This window comes from Triturus cristatus, chromosome 7 (genome assembly GCF_964204655.1).
Source record: "Triturus cristatus chromosome 7, aTriCri1.1, whole genome shotgun sequence".
NCBI lineage: Eukaryota > Metazoa > Chordata > Amphibia > Caudata > Salamandridae > Triturus > Triturus cristatus.
Window position 1 is genome coordinate 1,096,353,048 of NC_140590.1, and position 22,230 is coordinate 1,096,375,277.

Here is a 22,230-nt window from a genome sequence, read left to right on the forward strand (position 1 = left end):
CTTATGGAACTTGTCAACCTGAATTACGTCCATGATACCCATTGCGTAAGATCGGAGCTCAGGTGTAGTCCATAGTCTCCTCCAGTATAAAACCGGACGGAGATTGGCCAGGTCCTTAATGGCCTTTCTACCTAGATCGTAACGCAATGGGACCATTGGCGTACTTTGTGGTAAGCCAGTAATGTAGCGAAAAAATTTGTTTTCAACGGCTGTTAGGGATGTTAAAGCATCAAAACCCCAGAGCTCTGCCCCATACAGGACTGAGTTTAGGGCCTTTGCCTCATATACTTGTAACGCTGGTTTGACCGGTTTAGTAAAAGATTTTTTATGCTCTTTGACCAGCGTTCCCGTAATCTGGGTGAGTTTCAACGTGGACAATTCTAAATGTCTGTTCCACCGATTATTGTGGGACACATGAATGCCCAAGTAGGTGAAGTTTGTTACCTCCTCCAGAATTTGGCCGTTCATTATGAGCTTACCAGTTCTATAACTTGGGTGTGGGTTGACTGTCATAAGCTTAGTCTTTGACACATTGACCTCCAAGCCATGATCTTTGCAAAAGTTTTCAAAAATTGACAGAGCCCTTTGCATGCCGCACGGGGTTTTAGACACGAAAAGGGTGTTGTTGGCAAACATTAATATTGGTATAGGGGCTCCTGCCAACTTGGGAGCGTCGGTGTTAGCTTGAAGCATATAATCAACTACTCCGTTAATATACAAAGAAAAAAGTGTTGGGGCCACGGCGCATCCTTGACGCACACCTCGCTCAACAGGAAACTCGGGGGTTGTTTCCCCCGGGCCGTCCCATTGTAATTTTGCGAAGTTAGGCTCATGCAGTCTCCTGATTAGAGTCAAGAGCTCCAGGGGTAAACCAAGCTTTTCGAGAACTCTCCAGAGTTGCTCTCGGGGGACAAGGTCAAAGGCAGCTCTTAGATCAACAAAAGTGACGTAGAGACTGCCTTTGCCTAGTACGACAACCTTCCAGAGCAATTGCTTAAAGCGGAACACCTGATCCACGGTGCTGGTGAATTTGCGAAAGCCCGCTTGGAGACTAGAAAGGATCTTGTTAGCTTCGATCCAAATGAGTACCTCATTCAGTACCATCCTCCCAATGACTTTTTGGATTGTGTTGATTAGGCTGATGGGCCTGTAAGTCCCTGGGAGGCTTTTATCACCCTTTTTATATATTGGGATTATGATAGCACCCCCCCAGGATTTAGGTACTGGGGCACCTTCAGCCACAGCGTTCGCAATTAGAGTGATGTACTTGCTCCAGAAAGCTTTGTTGTCAAGGAAAAGATCAGATGGAACACCGTCCAAGCCAGGGGCCCGCCCTGCGGCTACACAAGACAAAGCGGCTAAAACGTCATTAGAACTAAAGGGCCCGGACGAATAAAAGACATATGGAATTGAGCCCAAATTTCTATATTGGGGGTCACGTGCATATTGGGGTTTGAAATACGCCAACCAATCTTCTTGAGTGACGTGGTTTGAGGGGTTTTCAGGCAAGCCCCCTCTGCCCCACTTTAACACATTCCAAAACAGTCTGGTGTCCCGGGCATAGCAAGCCTCCTTCAAGTCAAGCCAGAACAATTTGTCCCATTTTTTTTTTGCTTGGGCGAGGCTTTTCTTATAAGCAGATCTAGCAGATTGAATGAGAGGAATACTCCCACTAGAGAGGGCTTGAGCCAAAGTGCCTCTTGCACTTTTGCATTGTTTGTCATACCACCTAGGTTGCTTAGACGGTGGCTTGGTACCCTTTCTTGATTGCGTGAAGAAGAAGGCACGTAGACCCTCGAAAAATGACTCATGTATTCTAGTTGCTTGCACATTTTGGTCTTTAGTTTTCAAAATTTCCACAAGGTTCGCATTGGTTGCAGAGAGATTAGTATTGATACGAGCCATTACTGAGACATTAGTCTTTACTGAAGTCCATTTTAGCCTCCGCATATCATTTGTTGGCACACACATCGAGGGAGCCAAAGTAGGTTCCTTGGTCAATGAGCGGGGTTTACCCCACCATCTATGAGAAACACAAATGGGGTTGTGGTCACTCTCTAATCTAGGCTTCACCACCATATCTATAGGATGGCACCACAGCCTCAAAGAACAAAGGACATAATCAATCCTGCTAGCTGAACGGCCATTATCAAAGGTGGGTGCTCCCAGCTTGTCTCCTTTTGTTCTTCCGTTCAGTGCCCGTAGGCCGCTTTCAAGGCAAAGTGCGTTTACCTGAACTGCTACCATAGACTACCTTTTAATAGGGGGTAGCAAGAGTACTGGGATACCCCATTGTCGGTCCTCATCGGGGTCGAAACCCCATTCGGAGTCTGAATCTAGAAGGGGTTCGAAAGTAACATTAAAGTCCCCAGCTACGATCAAGTCCCTGTTGCACGATTTAGATTCTATAAGTGTAGATAGAATGTCCAACTCCCTTGACTTTTTCCCTTTCGTTCCCCGAAGATAGATGTTATAAATATCCAAAGTGCCCTTGTGATCGAAAGCTAGTCTCACTAATTGAATATCCAGGGACCCAGTGTCGATCACAACAGCGCGTGAAAATAAATCCTGGCGAGCCCAAATAATTAGTCCACCAGATGGACGGCCTTTCGGCCCTTTAGTTGCTGGGACGTAAAAATTCAAGTATCCCGGCATGAACCGGGCCTCAGAGGACCATGTTTCCTGTAATAGGCAGACATCATAGTTGTTAACAAAGCTAACCCATTCAGGTGAGTCAAATTTAGTCCTAATGCCAGCCAAGTTCCAAGACAAGAGGGTGCCAGAGTAGTTACTAGGCTGTGTGGTGTGGTGCACAATAGTCTGTCTAAGTGCATTTGCCCTCTCACTCAGCACGGGTGGACACGGCAATAGGGCTCTGGGTGATGTGTGTGGTCCTAGCGGGGCCAGAGAAGTAACCGCCTGGGCATCTATGGATATGCTATCGTTTGCCCTCAGTGTCTTAAGAGGTAAGGGGATTGTCATACTATGGAGTTGTCATTGACAAAAATCTCGAGTGTAGAAATAGTTCAGGTTGTGGGCCTCTATTCCAGATCTAGGTCTGTAGGGTATGTGGTCAGTAATGAACCTAGAGAGGCGTGGGTCTTTGAAATTGACAATAATGCAATCTCCTTGGATGTTTTTAGGTTGGGAGCATATCCATTGAACCCTTCTAATGAAAAGAATCCGACCATTCAATTCATTCGGGATTGGTCTATGGATGTTGAGCCAGTGACTTACTTTATTTTTTAGTTGCTCAAAAGATTCATTTTTGTTGGTGGGGAGTTCAGGGACACCCGTTAATACCACAACATAGGGAAAGAATTCTAGTGGTAGATGTATTTGGGTCGAGAGTGGGCTGGATGCATTACCTGGGAGGGCTATATCAACAGTCGTACTCGGGTTTTCTAAATTCATAGTGTTAGTGCTCATGGGTGCTTTGCTTGGCCGACCCTCCCGCCTCGGGTGCTGATTATTTTGTAGAACTCCCTCCCGCCGTAGTGGTTGTTGGGTATTTGGAAGTGGCATAGTTGGATCTATGCCTAAACCAATACCTGTAGTAGTTGGAACAGGGGCGGGAGGTATGCCAAGTGAGGATGGGACAGCAAAGGTAGAGTTTGCTTCATGGGTGCAATTAGTTTTAGATATATCCCTAGTGCACTGCTTAACAACATTCTTTAGCGAACAAAAGTTATCCAGGATAGATTGTTCCAATTTATCAACATTTGTTGCCACCTTTTCGATCCTTTCGAATAATGGGGAAATTAAGGATCAAGCAATTCGTTCTAACTGAGAGACTGTGTTGCTAGTATCAGATAAAAGGGGCACGTGTGTACTGGAGTCGATCATGGAGGGATGGGCGCTACTGCTTGAGATGTCGGGAGGTACCGTGTTTTTAGATGCTTTGGGTATTTTCGCCAGCCTGCCGCCATCCATGGCCCCTCCCCTTTTCCTTTTCTGAATGACTGATCTGGTAGATGTAATAGATCTAGCCCCTGCTCTAGTCTGGGGATGGGGAGCATGGGGAACGTTGGGCACGGGCGTAGGTACAACTTCCTCCTCTAGCACTACATCCGTCATAACTGCGAGATCTATCGACCTCCCGGGTGAAGATAACAGTCGCTGAGAGGAATCAGACGTTGAAAGTAGTGTTACCTCCCCCCGCAGCTGCTCTCTAAGAGTATTTGGGGATTTTACAAGAGCTAGCGGGCCCAATGATGAGTGCCTGTCAAGCGAGGGATCAATCGAAAGGCGTCTTTCAGTAATGGCTATTTCATGTTCCAATACCGAGACAGCGCGAGTAATGAATTGGTCCATAGTCCCAGCCACTGTGGGGTTGAGACGCCTCCCCTTTCCAGCCATTTAACACAGAACCAGACAGGTCAATAAGCAACGACAGTCAAAGATTGCACAAATGTCAATAGTCCGGGAACTGTAACTGCAACAACTTACTTTTAGGACTTAATATCAAGGGGAGAGCCCAGCCCGGCCTGGTCGGCCCCGGACGGCCACAGACGGCCCGCCCTCTGCCTGGGCTCAGCCCGGCGCTGCCCGCGCGCGGTCCCGCGACGCGGAGGGCGCGCTCCAATTTGTAGCGCCTCCAGGCGCGTCCAGTGGGCGTGCGCTTCCGCCCTGCCCCACCAGGTGCTGCTGGGAATTGTAATCCCCCTCCTTGCCGGTTCCGCGGGCGTTGCAAGCGCGGCAGCGGGAGGGAGACCAGTGCACAGGCAGGCAGGCTGCAGACGAAGTTCCCGAAGTCACAGGTCACAGGGCAGGAGACCTCAGCTCACAACTGACCAGGTACGACACCCCCCAAACAATCAACCTATCCCTGTCCACATTTGGAGGGATGTTTTCTCGAGAAAGTTTCCACATTTGATTATTTGGGAGCTACTATGAATGACAGGATGGAGTGGGATTCCCATATGGTCAAGGCTAATCTTAAATTAATACAATCATCAGGTGGAATTTTAAAGGTTTTTAATGAATGTTCTTACAAATCCGTGGGTCCCCCAGTGGAAATATATAGGGCTCAGGCTAGGGGAGCGGCATTATACGGTGTAGAGCTCTGGGGTCATGTTAATGCCAGCTCTATGTCCGTTACCGAAAATAATTTTATTAGACGTCTTCTAAACCTCCCTAAGAGTACCCCTTTGATCCTCTTAAGATTGGATTTGGGATTGTGTCCTATGCAGGAGACTATTCTTCATCGACCTCTGTTTTACTGGAGGAGACTTTGGTCAACACAGAGTTATTAAGCTACAAGGAGGAGTTAGTCGACCCTTTGTCTATAAGGGGATCGGGCAAAATTGCGTGGCTTAAACATGTCAAACAACTCTGCTACGATATACATAGGGAAGATTTGTGGACCTCACCAGAAACATCTTGCCCTCTGACTAGCAAGAGGGCATTGGGTGGTGTTCTTAAACAGCATCACCTGAATCTCCGAGATCTGGACTCTAGCAAGGGCAGGCTGTATCTTAAATTCTTGGAGGTGAAGGACTATTATGCTTTTGAAAAGTTTTTAGATGACATCCGGCCCTCACTAGAAAAAAAATGTATCTTCAGTTCAGACACGGATCTTTACCTTTGAGGGCTTTGACAAACAAATGGATGCCTTCGTCATCCAGGTGGTGCCCTTGCCCTGATTGCGAGCATGTAGAGGAGACTGATGTGCATGTTTTGCTTTTCTGTCCCTCCTATAACAGGGCTCGATTTAAATGGATCATTTTCCTTTGCAATTTAAGAAGTCTTAGGGATTACAGGGAAGTCTTTAGACTATTAAAATTTGATACGACCCCTGTGTTTGTCTTTGCCACTTCGAGCTTTCTTCTCTCCATGTGGTTCGCAAGAAATGTAATGATTAAGGCAAACCATGTGTAGCATTATGTTGTTCTATTTATAGATCTACTGTTCCTCTTCCTGGTCACTAACTGTTTTTATTGTCGATATTGTTTTCTAAGCATATTTTAACTATTTTATGTATTGTATTATGGCTGAGTATGTACTATGAATTTTTATCATTGTATTTTTGTACTATATACCTGTGCTTTTATGGTTTTTAACCGAAATAAAGCTGTGAATGATGATGACATGTGCAGTAGACGCCTTTGAGGCCACTTGACTGTTGCGTACAAGTGAGGAGGTCGAAAAACAACCCACTTATTGAGTTTGTTTAGTCCTATATTGCTTAGCCATCACATACATGTTACACTTTTTGCCATGACTGCAAAATGCTTGCATTCACCAGTATACTATCTAACGGCTAACGCGCAGCATTTTTCTCATATAATAGGCGGAAGATTCCCTTCTACAAACCAGAGATTTACAGAGCTTATTATGATGCAAGATGATGTAGCCAGTATTTCTACGGTGAGGGGTCTTCCAGAATTCAAAAGATCTTGGCTCTTGTTCTTGTTGTCATGCACTTGTAAATGTTTACTGTTTTAATCTTAGGCTTTTTGCTGGCTTATTGACTATGGCTGTAGGAAACTAAATTTCATATTAACGATGTACAGAGTTTGTTACTTGTTTCAAATAAACCTTTTGAACTTACACATAGACTCTGTGGTATGTGGTGTGGTGGGGTGGACTTACACAAGTGAGTGAGCAAAATGGTGTTATTATGTTCTGGGTTGTCTGTCTCAGTGATCATCAACATTGTGTATCTTCTTCGTGGGGGGGTCGGGAGTGGGACCCTAATGTGAGACACTATAGCTAGTCGGTCAGGGGATCGTGGGTTCTTCGGACTGAGGTTTGATCAGTAAGGTCAAACCTCCCATCACCAACACCCTATTTTGTTGTGCATAGTTCTGTATGTGGCTCTGCAGAATCACTAGACAATAGTAGTATCATGTACTATTTGTGGTAATTGTCAAAGCGTCAACATTGAGAAGACTAGAAGAGGACAAACCAAAGGACAGGAGGACACAGTGGCTAGAGCTATTGGTCAATCAGAGTTTTATTATTCCAAAGAAAACCTTCAATAAAGAGTGGGCAACTGTGCAAGCTTCGCTACAGACAGAGTAATAATAGTAATAGTAGTAGTAGTAGTACAGAGAGTCATAGCAGAGGCAGTTAGAAGCAACTTAGTTAGAGGCAGGGAGAAACAGAATTTGGAAACAGATAGTCAAGGTCAAAGAAGTAAGCTTTTGTAAAAAATAGAATTAGAAAGTGGAACCATAATTTATAGTTCGGAAAAAAAAGATGCAGTAAAAGTTAGGGAAATATAAATGTCAATATAACCACTGGAGGACTTACTGGGGCCAGCAGCAGGAGCCTCGGTAGAGGAGCGGTCCTGTGGTTCCCCCGCCGACTCCGACCCCGTCTTCTTGCCCCTGGGTGGTGCTGATGATCATGTAAAATATAATAAAGATAGAGACAAACATTAAGGAGTGCTGTGAAACAAATATTAATAAATCATTTGGAAAAATAAGTCAAACAACATTTTAGGAAACAACAATTGCAATAAAATTGACCAATCTAATCAGATGGATCGACTACTGGCTTCTTCCTGCATTCACGGATTGTCTACTTATTTATGAACACTCCAGTGTTCCATAATCATTCTGATTACAATATGAAGCCTAGTAAGTACCACCTGACCTACACCACCTATTCCAGATGGGCCAATTGTTCACTAAGTCTGCATTTCCATTTTTTTCAGCCATCAAATGCATAGATGAGATGGAGGACAAATGCATACATTTGTGCATACATACATACAACAAATTGTGGGTTGGTTGCATGATTCTGATCTAGTTCTGCTACTGACTGACCATGCTAAGCCTACCACTCACTAAACAAAGTACAAAAGGTTCTACGGAGGACTGGGGTAAGCAGCACTCAGTGAAAGAGGAGGCGTCACGCAGACCGCATAAAATAATTATTAACTAATACTAACAAACTAAACCTAGTATCCAATATCCATCCACCACTATTTCACAGTAGGACAATGGAAGGACTAGAGTCTCTCTAGCAAATCGCATTACCTAACTTCAGTTCTCTTACATAATCAGCACAAGCTAGCGCAAACTAAGTTGCAAACAAGTAAGAGTACAACCGAGCACCTGGGTCCTTAAATCAAAGAAGATTTTGCTTTTTGGAACGTAATTTACCAGCAACGCTTGGCACGCAGCAGTAATCTTGTTGTTCGTCAAATTTAATTTATGCACAATAAGTTACTCACCAAGCCCGATGACATCGACACCTAGCAGGTCCAACAGGTCCTGCTCCCGGTCCAGGATGTCGGACCACCGGTGGGCTTGCTGATTATGGGTGCGCCAGACCCCAGAGGACCGGAACACTGCCCGGCACCCCTTCGCCCACCGACGGTGCCTCTCCTGGGTAGCGTACCCGGAGCCGGGCCTGCCGTCTGCTGCCAAGGTCAAGGGGAGGTGACGCTGGATGAAAAAAACAAGGGCGGCCACCTCCTCCTCCCCAAACAGTTGCCGGGCCTGCACCCCTGCAGGACGCATTCTGCCGCAAGGCAGGCGGCCCTTGTCTGCTGCTCCTGCAGGTCCCTTGCCCTTGGCACTACCTGTGCCCATGGCCATGGTTCTGGGGTGGGTGGGTGGCGGAAAAGATAAGTTAGAAGGGGAAAAAAAAGTTAGGGGGAAGAAGAAAGAAAGAACTTTATAAAAGTTAAAAAAACACAGTAAAAGTAGAAATAAAATGCAAAACATAAACTTAGGCAAAGAGAGAGATAGATGATAACTAAAAAAAGTCAGAAAACATGCTTTAAAGACAAAGGATTGCAAAGATAAAGGGAGGATAGAAAAGTAGGCCCAGAACCATAGCATAGAGTGAAAAACAAAATGGCCGCGCCCATTCGCGACCGCGTGGGTAATTTTGCGCGATATTTCTCGCGAACATGCACTATTCATCGCGAACAAGTAAAATGCGCTCCTTAACAAGTCAATGCACATCGCGAACACGCTATCCGCGACCCGGAACAGTAAATAAGGCATCGCGAGCGGGCGGGACAATTGAAAATCAAGATGGCCGCGCCCATTGGCGACCGCATGGGTAAGATCGTGAGATATATCCCCCAAGCATGCAAACAGCTCCCCGAACACGCTCACCGCGCTCCCGACCAAGAAAAATCCATCGCGAACAGGCGCCCCAAGCAACTACGCAAGCTCACGAAGCTACGCGTAGCTCGCGTAGTGCAAGTACATCTTCGCGAAGCTTCGCAAAGCGCGACTAGGCGAACTATGCCCAGGGTTAGTCGACTCCAGACTTTGAGTCCATATTTGATAACTTGTGGAATTCACGAGTAATACTGCTAGCTCCACATAAGCTAACACTGACTAGTATTTCTATTTTGTCTATCTTAGCACAATCAGGCATTCTCATTGTGTTAGCATCATCATGTAGTACTCAGGTGGTGTCAATTCTTTATACATCTTTTATAAATATTCAGCCCACTTACTGAGTTTTTCTACTTCCACTTAGTTGTCTACGATAGATAATCAATCAATAATCAATCAATCATTCAGAACAATCCTACAGTTAGAGCTCACCTGGGTGGAACTGGAAGTGGGACCTCTCTTGTAAAGTTCTGTTATTGCTTCAAATATATTCATGCCCCAACAAATACCTCACACCAAAACAAAAAATTTAAAAGGGCTAAAAGAGGGCATTATGGATGTTGGTCTAGAGATGGTCCATGCTCTGCTCCATTGAGATGAGCTGGCCCTAGATTGAGTCCAGCCACTGCAGGATATGTCGCAGTAATGGCCTGTTGCCATTATGGTGGGGGCAGCAGCAGTTGACCGGTGGTGGCGCTGGTGATGGGATGGCTGGGTGGCTATAGGCTGAGGAGAACCGGCTGCACTGGGGTTCGTCTTCTGTATGTTGATTTCTTCCTCCTCCTCTTCCAGGACCACCAGCCACCGGTATTCCTACTGGATACGCTCCATGCTCTGCTGCCACAAACAGGCTGGTCTCTCCTTCCTGTTGGGTGGTTCGGATGGACCAGAAGGAGCAGCTATATTGAGAAAAACAAAAAAGATAAATTGTAAAAAATGCCCTGTGCAAACAAATGTTATAAATAACTGGGTGGGACAGTAGTCGGAGATTGCTGATCCTATAGGGCCACTGAAATTATTTGATGTGATGATTATGATTAGGAGAATTTCCAGGCCAATTTTATGTTTTATTTTACCCACACATGTTGGCAAACATAAAAAAGCAGTGACTATGTGGCAGAAAAGTAACAGGAAAGAATAACATTACAGGATTAAAAAGATAGTGTTTAGATTTTTTTTTTCTTCTCATTGCCGTTAGTTTGCAACTAGTTGCGGTTGTAGTTAACAATTATCTATTTTTAATTCCAGTAGCCCTACTCTTCGCCAAATGCATTTCTCTTTCTACCCCGTCTCCAAAGAGGCTGATGAATAATAAATAAGATACTACATCAGTCACACACCTCATGTATGAAATGCAGATAATTATCCTTTCTGCTGTAAGTAGACGATGAGTTCAATTAATCTAATGACTGCACTACAGTTAAAGGAATGGATTATATAGATTTTATTTGGCACATTCGTCACTGTGTATGCCATATAAAAAACTTGAAATCAAATCATGCATTTACTCCCACTTTACTCTGTGGCCTCGCCCACCACCACATATTTCCAACAAATTCATTCGCTGGCCAGTAACCAAGGGAAGGAAACTTGATTTTCTCTACTGCTGAGGGTAGGGTAGAGGGACTAGAGTCTTAGACAGGTAGGGTAGAGCTTTTTTATATATATAATAGAGGGGCCACTACAGTGATCATTGATTCCTCATATTGAGCTTATTCAGTTATGGTTCAATTCAAAAGGGAAAAAGTTTAACAAGTGTATATTAATTTATTACACTAAACCATGATATATGTTCTCCTAGAATCACTTCACATAGGTATTGTATGATTAAATGTGGCACATTCCAAGAATGGCCCACCCATCATTTCACTCATATATTTTATTTTACGGAGTTTTATATAGCGCAAACCTGACCCGAAGGTATCGTGAATCAGAGCGCTTTACATAGCACTAGTTGGGTTACATGAGGAAACGTTAATTTTTTTGTTAGGCACGGGGAGAATAAGGGGCCTATTAGCAAAGCTGGCGGATCGCCACCGCCCAACCGGCGGTGGCCATCCACCTGCCAAAACACCCCGCCGGACGGCCTTTTACCCCAACCACATTAGCATGGCGGGGGTACCGCGGTGGACAGAAAGACCATCCGCCGCTTTTCCGCTGGTAGGCCATCGTCATGATTGGCTACTAGGCGGAAAAGGCCCATAATATGGTGGCGGTGCCTTGCAGGCACTGCCATCCATATTATGATGAGTGCGGTAAAATGCCTTTCCATGGCAGAGACTCCGCCATGGAAAGTGGAAAAGCATGAGGTTTTTACTTTGGGGGCCCGTTGTGGGCCCCCAGGGAGGTGAGGGGCTGCACTTACATTGGCATGGAAAAGGTGGCAGGCACCTCGCAGTGCCTGTCACGTTGTGCATGCCAATGCACAACATGCATATTCAACATTGTGGCGGCTGCTCCTTACAGTACCGCCCGCCACAATGTTGAATATGCGGGATGCGACCGCCGGGGTGGCAGTCGCATCCTAATTGCCAGTGCAGGATCACAGCACCACTGGTTGCCGGTCCCAGCACCGTTAGGATGGCGGATCCTAATGGACCCCTAAGTGATTTGCCCAGAATCGCAGGATCTTCAGCATCATTGCCGAGACTCAAACCCAGTTCCCCAGATTCAAGGTTGACTGCCCAAGATGTATGTGATTTACCAGAGCCTGTCCCTGCTGCCGCTTCTCCCCCTGCAATGGGCCCATCACATCTCCTCTTGCAGCAACGCTGGAGCCGGCAACTCTGATGTTCTGTGTAGCTAGAATAAAACATTACACATAATTTAGGTCCCAGATACGCAATACCAAATACAACAGCAATGCAGCACTACAGCTCAGTTAGCATGTATATTCCAAATATCACTCTGGGCATTTGATTGGTTGGTTCACAAAGTTAGAAAAGCCAGGCACGGACTTATGGTCAATATAAACCATATGGTGTTGAGTGGCAAATGCAATGCTAGTGCCACCTCTTACTTTTTTCCAGTATCTTTGCATTGTCATTGTAAACTGGTATTGTACTGTAACTATAAATAAATGGGTCTGCGGCACACTAAATTGGGGGGGGGGTCCATGATGTCAATGACTACTCTCATGAACAGAACTTTGTTAGAGCTAAGAATAAGCAGGAAAAGGAAATCTTTCTGAACAAACATACATGGTGATTTTTAAAAAATTGTAAAATACTAGCTTACTTGGACCTGATCATGGTGGATAGCAACAACATTTCAAGAGACCAATAGGTACCCCAAAATTCTACAGTTCTAGACTAGGAAGTCCACAACAATCATAAAAGGGCTTACTGGGATCTGCAGAGCCCTAGGCAGCGACACTGGTGGTTGGCACTGGCTGGCCAGTTGGCCCCGGACACTCCGAATCGTCCCACTTCTTGCCTTTGGGTGCTGATGAAAGAAAGTAGGAAGACAAATAAAAATAGATTAGTGATTCTGTTAATAATCTCCACAAAATGTTTTAGAAAACCAAACACAGTGGCTAAAACAGATCACCTTAAGTTCTTCTAGTTTGGACTTGAGTCTATAAACTGTTGTTAAATCCATATTACAAATATCCCTAACAAAAACTGCATTTAGAACTAATGTATTGCAGTGAATGATCTTTAATTTTATTCTATTCCCATTTCTCAACACCCTTGATGAGCCAACCCAGTCTCCCTTTTTTGCAATGCATAGATACATACTTCACATCATCACTCTGAATTCAATTAAATAGCCTGCAACTGTAAAAGCTTCATAAACAATGTCACAGCGAGAACGCTTTAATTAGTGAGTCACTATAGTGACAGAAGAAAAAGTCTGCAATGGCTTGTTAATTAATCAGCCAAAGCAAGCGTCTGATGAATGCGATCAGGTAGTGGCACCTTCCTAGCAGAAACTAGAAACTGGATCACACAATTAGCTATCAGCATAAATTTTGCTAAACATAACTTGCCTCTGAGTGTGAGCAGCTTGCTATTCGGATTTTTATTTTAGCATTGTAGAACACAAACACAACCAACAATTAATACTCACTGAGCCCCTGAATTTCGATGCCTAGCAGGTTAAGCAGGTCCTGTTCCTGGTCGAGAATGTCTGCCCAGTAGTGCTTCAGCTCAGCTGCTGAATGGTGCATGGAACCTCACTGATGTGCCTCATGCACCGGTGCACCTTCCCCCAGTGCTGCCAATGCTCTCGCAGGGAGTAGCCACAGAAAAAAGAAATAAGGAAAGAAGTGGAAATAAGTCAAAAAAGTCACAGAAACACAAGTACATCAAATACACAAAACAAAGACGAACACTATTGTAAAGAGTAAACATTAGGGGTAGAAAAGTCATGAAGAAAGAGGATCACAGAGATTAAGAGATTAAAAATTAGGGTCAGCACCATTATAAAGAGCAGAAAAACAATATGGCTGTGCCCATGCAGACCGGGTGGTGCTGTTCAAGCGTGATTCAGAATGCAAGCAGACTACAGGACCACGTAGTACGTTCCCATGTGATTTTGGAGCATGAAGACGCACTCTTATTTCTAAAGCAACGCAAATGGGCATGCCGGCAAACTCCGGCATGGTAGAGTCTTTTTGCGACTCCGCGGATTTACACGTAGTAGGACTCCACAAACTCTGACCACTAGGCATATGTATGTTTTCTTATCTGATCTCTGTGTGTTGGTCTGTTGTGGGTACCTTCACCATGGCATCTTCATTTGGACGTTTCGGAGCTATGACACTAGCTGGTATATAACGCTGTTCAGACGTACGGAGTGGACATGCATTGGTCCAGGGAATGTCTTTTGCAGAGTTTGGATGTACAAAGCAGGTACCAAGACAGCTTGCACAGTCAGAGGATGGAAGTTACTTGGCTTCCATTGGACTTGTTCCTTGTGGTGCTTTGGTCATAATGTAATATGTATGCCATCATGTGATCCAACACAATGTTGTGTTGTGCCCATATCATGTTATTCAGCCTTTACATTGGCTTATTGCTCATTATGGAGGAACTAGATGTAACATTAGCTGTGTCTCCTCATTGTAAGCCAATGTACTTGTAGCATATCACTGTCATTTGTTTGTGGAATTCCACCAGATGCAAGCAACACTGAATTGAAAAGAAAGACCCTATGGTCAGAAACTGTTGTAATGACGTGTCTGTTTCTTTATTGATTTGATGTGAGATTCTTTTTGTGAGGTGGTCAAAATGGCTCCAGCTGACGGAATACTGCTAGTTTATTGTTGCCTATTGTGTGGGATATTGTCAGATGTATCCCCTCCTTCCATGTTGTGAGAGTCAGAAAGTGATTAGGTGAATGAAACATGTCTTATTTCCTATGTGTCTGACATTATGTCAGCCTATGATTTGAACTATGGAATAAAAATGCTGTAAGCTCAGACACTTGTATCTATGTGTTTTTCTAACATGGTAGTGAGCCTGATTTTGACGATATTCAATGACAATATATCCATGTTTTCAAAAGTCCCTAATTTTTACATTGCATAATTCACATGGAAGTAAATTCACAATGTATATGTGCGTTTTACAAAAGGAGACAATGTATTGGTGATGTGCTTTTATATTTGAGTAAAAAAGCCTGAGAAGGCCAGTGACATAATAAAATAATGACAACAAAAAAGTGAAATCGTCTGCCATTTTGGATGAACCATTGCAGTAGAGTCCTTTTGTTCTGGAGTCCAAAGACCAACATACTCCTCCCATCAGATAGGGAAAAGAGGGCAGGATCAGTCAACAAAGTGAATGTGTAGCACACACAGACCAACATTAGGGGCGAGGTATCCTGTTGATGGTGGGTTCTTATCATCCTGAGCTCCTAGATTTTTCCATGTATGTCCCCTCCTACAGGCAGTAGGGGGATCTGGAGCTTCTGAGACAGAAGCACTTGCAGGCGTATCATCCTCTATCAGGGCCTATCTTTCTGTGGCAGATGTTGATAGTAGGGATATACCTGGGCCACAGGAAGGGGTAGATTCAGGGGGAAAAGCCCTGCAGATGGTGGTGTTTATATCACTCTACATCCCAACCAGGGTGGCCACATCAGTGCAGAGGCCGCCCACCTCAGTGTTTTTACCGGCTACCTCTGTATGTACTCTGGCCACCACAATGTGGATACCGGCCACCTCCTAGTATATGTTCTGCTGCATCTCCTTCATTTACCAGGTTTCAGTCAAAACCTGGTCCATGACACTTTGAAAGTCTTGGTAGACTCCCAGGAGTTGGGTGATGGCAGCCTGGGTGGCTGTGTCCTCAGCAGGCTCACTCTTGGGACCCACATTTACCCTCTCATGATGCCTACCCCTCCTGGCCCTATGGCCTTGACCCTGACTACACCCTCCCACTGGGTCCTGGTTCCTCCATGACTGAGGTGGTGCTAGCCATATCAGAAACCAGACATGGGATGCACAGGATGGCAGTCACTATGCTAGAGGCATAGGTGAGGGGGCAGTGGTTGGCAGTGTTGTAGCTGTGGTGGAAAGTGTTGTAGTGGGCACAGTGAGCCCCACTATTGGTGTCTGCCCAGGCTGAACAGATGGGCCAGGTCCATCATCCACATCCACTTCTTCAGGAATGTTGTCATCACTGACGGGTTCTTGCTGGTAAGGAGAAGAACTCTGTTCAGTTACCAACTGCTGTTCCGGTGCATTGGTGGATTGACTTGTTGAGAAATGGAAAACATTGTAATTGGCGGATATGAGATATCTAGATCAATGCTGTTTGTGTCAAAAGTAATGGGTACCTAGAATGGAACAAAATAGAGATTAGTATTGTCAGCTATTAGCATGGAGTTGAAAGTAGGTATTAGACATGTGTAGACATTTATCAAATATTAAGATGGCATCTGCTCATTAGATGTGAAGCTATGTGGCATTTTAGCTTTAGGGACAGACATGACAGCTCAAACACTCAACTACCAACACAGTGTCGTATTATCATGTAATTTTTTTCATTCCATGGTCTAGTTGTATCTAATTCAGACAAACACCTAACTTGTTTGCATATGTAGTATAGTTCATCATGAGAGAAGTGCACAGTCAAGGGGTTACCTGGCAGTCCTAATGAGCTGAATTTTCTTCATGGCTGACATATATTTGGGGTACACCATTGTTATGGTCTCACTCCTGCCATCAATAGTTTCAGTTGATGGGTCCAGGATAGCATGAAGCAAAGCATGCATAGGTATATCTGAGTGGGCATTGTCTGTACATTGCACAGTCCATGATGAGTGAAGATCGTTGTCAAATGGGAGACAAGCGAGAAGGGGCAAAAGGAGTGTAACATTTTGATTAGAAGTGGAGTGAAAATGCCTCATGGTAGTTGTAGTCAGTTCAATCCCACGTTAGCAATACTTGACAAACAATCACTATACCATAGCTTTTGGCAACGTGCATTTGGGATGGACCCTACATTAACATTTTAAAACATATAATGGTTTCTGTATAGATAATTTAATGGAAATGTACTTTAATGTGGCATGTCCAGGAGTTGAATACATGTTCTCTTATATGGAACATTGCACATTTCCACAGTTAAACCAACATCTCAGCTACTTTGAGTATTACATTTTAGGTAATTAGATAGAGAATGGGTAGCTGCTGAAGTTGAACTTACCACTCCCCCCTCTATTCCTGACAAGCCTTCAGTATGCAGGATGGCCAAGATCTTCTCCCTCCAGGGTAAGTGTTGTAATGGTGTAATGGGAGGGACACCACATGTCCTCTGAGCACCCAAGTGGTGGCTGTTGTACTTTGTACGTATCTTCAGCCTTATGTCTTTCCACCTTTTCCTAAAGTCTCCCTGTGTGCGCAAGGTGTTACCAACAGCATTCACTTTGTTGGTTATCAGGTCTCACATTTCCATTTCCCTACTGATAGGAGTCTGTGGAATTAGGAACCCAAAAATGTGTTTCTCTATTCTAATGATTTCATCCACCATGACTGTCAATTATTGCTCAGTGAAGCTAGCTTATTTTTGCAGGCATGGTGTTAAAACATTTTTTAGTGATCCAGCAAAAGGCCAGAACATTTCACAATCAACAAATTCCTCAGAAATGGGCCCATATACACATTCAAGTGTCCTGACTATTTGGCTGCGGTCAAGTTTTATTTTCACCTTGATCTGGATTAGCCAATGCCTAGCAAACCTTCACAGATCAACACCCTTCCTTTGGTCAATGGACCATTAGTCGAGTAGTTGATGGTGATATTAACAAATTCATTAATTTATCTTATAACTCTTGATTAAATAATCACAGATTCCGGGTAAGATTCAATGAATTTGATCTAATAACTCAGTCAATATGAACGCTGATTTGTACACATTCACAGTGCAAATTCCATCAACTTTCATGGGAGAGAAAAATTAATTTATCAAAGTACATTCAATTTGTAGACTCATTTAACAAATTAATGCATTAGGAGTGATGGATGAAGAAACAAAAGACGTGATAAATCATACATTTGCAAAAAGATATGCAAATTAAAGACAGAATAATATTTACCAAATGGTGAAATGTGGAAAACCAACCTTCTGGCCAAAGAACTGGTGGGGGTTTCCTGACATAAGAATCAGGAGACAAAGACTATAGGACAGTATCAGGACAGGGAAATACTTACTACACTTCTCTAGAATCCTGACACACTGGAATGCATCCCTCTCTTGCACTCTCTCCCTCCTCGATATTCTTCCGCGAATCTCCAATCTAATCAGGCTGTCTTCCAGGAATTAATCTTCCGGTCTGTTCTTTTTCTTCTCAGCAGCAGCTATTGCCCACACCTGATTTTATAAGTTAAAATATATAAAACAAGCATACTGACATTGATATATACAAGCTTAAGACTAAAACAGGGTTATCAAATCTTGTAAATATAGACTATTGATTATATATCTGTTCTAATCTCACAGAATAAATAACCAGTGGATTTAATAAGTAAAATACGTGACGCGGTCTTCTTTTTTAACAGAGAATCTAAATACACTTAGGTAATTTATCATTAAATCATTGTTTCTCCAATATATATGGGACTTCATATTTTTTAAGTTAAGAGTTAGAATGCTCATAGAACTTTTCCTTTCTTCTTGTTGTGAAATTTTAACAGAGGAAAGACGAGTACCATACTAGAGACTTGGACATTTCTACACAAATACTGTGTGTCGCCCATATAACACAACAACTGAAGGTATCTATTTGGACAAGTTCCATAGTATCTTGTGGTGGGCTTTCCTGAATAACTCTCTATCAGATACAATAGCATCATCTTGGGCAATGAGCACTGCCTGTTTTTTAATTCATTTTGCACTATGGGTTACCTTTGACCTATCTGCACAATTTTCTTGTCTTTAAAAAACTCATAAGTAATAAAAACACGGTGTATCGGTGGATCTGCATGCTGGGGTTTTGTGATATATTTTAAATTGGGTTTTTCCTGTTTCCTGTGGATTTCGATACTTTGTGGATACAAACAATGAAAATCCTTTTTTCTCATGGCATTATTTGCAGCCTTGAAAAAGCTTCTAAGAAACGAAACACGTGTCGGCTGCTGGTTCAACGCTTAAAAGGAAAATTGCCACACCAAGCTGTCTGTTCCCAACCACACTGCTATTGTGTTTAAATTTGAAATGTGTGATTATGATTTTGTGATATATTCACATTAAATTGATAAAGCAAGACCTGAATTGCTGTCCTGCTGGTACTTTGAATTGATCTGTGCTAAATAACTATATGAATTGATATGATAATTGAATTAGAATGCCGAGGTTTATATATTTACGTTATTGCCCACACCTCACTCAGCATCGACAACGAACAACACAGCTTTAGTCAATTCTGCATGTCCCACCCTCAAAAGTTGCAAATATCAGTGAATCATGGACTGTGATTGGGCAGGGGCAGAGGAGTTGTCATCACCTCATGCTGTCATGTTTAATTTCTTAACTAAATCTTTGTTTAGCGAAACCCTTCCCCTTTAGCTCATTTATTATTTTGCCTTATTATTTTCCCATGCCTCCGATGTATCAATTCAAACAATTGTTCAATAGGACCCTACAGTCGATGAACATGTTATCACAACGACTTGTCCTTGGCTCTTGGCAGCCTGTCAAAGATCAGGTCAGCGGGTCACAATTTTATCCCACCATTCATGTCCCAACTGACGTACATCTTCACCGCCAACTTTTTCATTGGCTTAACACATTAGGCCCAAACATACACTATCAATAAAAGAAACATAAATGGATGTTAATTTCTTCGATATGTGATTGTCACTGTTCTTCACCCACTTCTATTCTATCCCATGTTACATTTTTTCCTTTAAGCATAAGCATTAGCAGCAACATCTTCTTTTGAAGGTCAGGTAAGCATATGTTAAGCACACGGTGCCTCATGACCTAAGATTTGTAGTCTTTGCGCATGCGTGAGAGTTTCCCTCTCAAACAAGTGAGTCACATGGTTATTTTTGCGATTCTGGTTTGCACATGCACAAAGCATTTTTCAGTTTCAAGCAAGATTTCAGTTACGTAGCAAATTGCTCTTTGTTATTCAAGCGTGCATAAAACTCTTTTGCCAGTATGTAAATGTCATGTGCATGTTAGTTTTCTCTTATTTATTATTTCTATTTATTAGTAACTGTTAATGAGAGATTGATTCAAGCAAGTTTCTTTTCCTTGAATCCTTGCTCCATCAATCCCCCCTCTTATGGCATTTTAGAGCCATCCTAAAATACCCATCATTGCAAATTGCCAACCTTATTTTTATAATAGTGGTACCTACGTTGTTTTCTACACATTCTTTATTTTTCATCTTTTATGTTTATTTATTTTATCGTACCATTCAGATTATCTCTCATTTCCTCTAACTTTAATTTCTTCCTTTTTCTCTTTCTTCCCATCCTTCTATTCTTTATTTCGATCATTGACCCAGTTCTCATTTTTCCCTTGCAACATTTATAGGTCATTACTATCATTAACATCACTAATGCTATTGAAATCACAGGGATCAACAATTCCCTAAAAAACTACTTTCAAAAGTGGAAAACCAGTTACCTATTTTAGAAAGACTTTTACTAAAAGTTTCCCATCCACCGAGAACCTCCAGTTGGGTCAAATCTTTATGAATCTTTGTAATATTCTTGAAATATCCCTCAATACCTGTACTTTTGTCCTGGATATATGTTCAACAATTTTGAACTTTCAACATGTCACAGACTCTTCCTTCTTTTGCCAATAGGATATCAAGGGCAAGACTATTTTGCAAAACAATAGATCTGATTGCAACCATTTCAGTATTGATCATTAAGAATCCTCCCGCAGTATCTGTTGATAAACTGTCAACTACAGTGGGTTATTGACGTATCTTATGTGAATTCAATATGACTCCAACTGGCGGTATCAGTGCACCAAATATATCACCTACTATGTCTGCAAAACTTGCTCTTTTATTTCTTGTTAGTCTTTTACTTATGTCATACATTTCATTGATCTTATTGATTCAGTATACCTTTGGAAATACAATGGCAATATTTTAAATCTGCCCTACCATTGTGCAGGTAACTGGTAATTATTTTTCTCAAACCTGGAATATTGTACATATTTATCCCCTCTTTCTTGCTAAATTGATGACAAACAGCTTGTTGTCATTCAATGTGTATGAGGCTGTATTTAGGTTCCTCAATTGCAGGAGGTGTATACAAATCTCACTACTGTCAAGGTTCCTTCGATATGAAAATGCTTCCCTTTTTCTTTTTCTATGGTGGTGGATTCTTTTACTTATTTTGGTTTAGAATATATGTTCTCCTTATCTTCTTTTTTTGAATAATTTTTAATATAATGCTCTGTTACTTTCGGACCACTATAAGAGGGCACAAAATCCCCTTTTTTATTTTATTTAAGTAATCATTTCACCGTTCCAAGGTGGCGCTTGTCATCAGATTTCGACGGTGTATCGAAGTCCTTTTTCTTTGTCTATACGCACTCTCGACGCGCGTCTATCCCAAAAATTATATCGGATAGGGCAAACATCGAAGTAATGCACTGGAAGCTTTGGAATTTGTTGCCGCCCTTTGGTTTGGCCCGGTAAGCATTCACGCTGTTTTTGGCCGTTACTATAAAGTTCTGAATGCTTTGGCTGTATGCATACTCGCACACATATTTATATGAGAGGCTGACACGTTTCTAACTCCATGGTGGTACAGTATTGAGTGATGTCGTCTAAGAAGGAGTAATTCTATGTACATATATTGATTCTTGAGGGCCCGGTAAGCATTCACGCTGTTCTTCGTCCTGAATGCGTTGGATGTATGTATACTTGTACACATATATATATGAGAGGCTGACACGTGAGTCTATTACGTTTTTAACTCCATGGCGGTCTAGTATTGAGTGAAGCTGTTTAAGAAGGAGTATTCTTGTGTACTTTTGGGCATAACACGTGTATGTCATCCCTTATGATTATTGCTCCTGCCTTTATCGGCCGGAAGATAACTGTAACCGTGGCCACATTGTTTTTAAACTAATACATCTGTAGGTCTTTATGTCTTGTTTTCTTTTGCTTTCTAGTTGATTCATGTGCGGAAGCACATTGGTGTTTTGCACATTGGTGTTTTGCTCACCAATTACTGATACCATTCCTTTAACTACAAGGATTGTTGCCATTAAACTCTAAATAAATAAATCCGGATTCTTTGAGACGGGTTGTATTTTCAAACTTTGGATCTTTTGTGACTGGTTGAAGCAATATCCACCCATTTTATGTAAGTGGCCAGTGATGTAGGATCTATTCCTTAGTTCTTAAGTATATAGGGAACCTGTCTCTCATTATAGTTTTTTTCTTTTAGTGATGTTGTGAAATTGTCTTTGGACCAATCGAAGTAACTAAGGTTGAAGTCCTTATCACTCTTTTTAAAAGGTGACTTTTTCTATTTTTCTGTTATTTATTCTTTTGTTCATTGGTTGTCCATTTTGGAGGCAAGCTTTGCGTTTCCGTTCCCTTCTATGCATGGTTCTGTTTTTTCTTCTCTTCTTTCTCCTTCTCTCCTTTGTCCTAGCGGGCCTTTTCTTTTGAAGGAGTTTTACTTCTTATAATCTTGACCCATATGTAT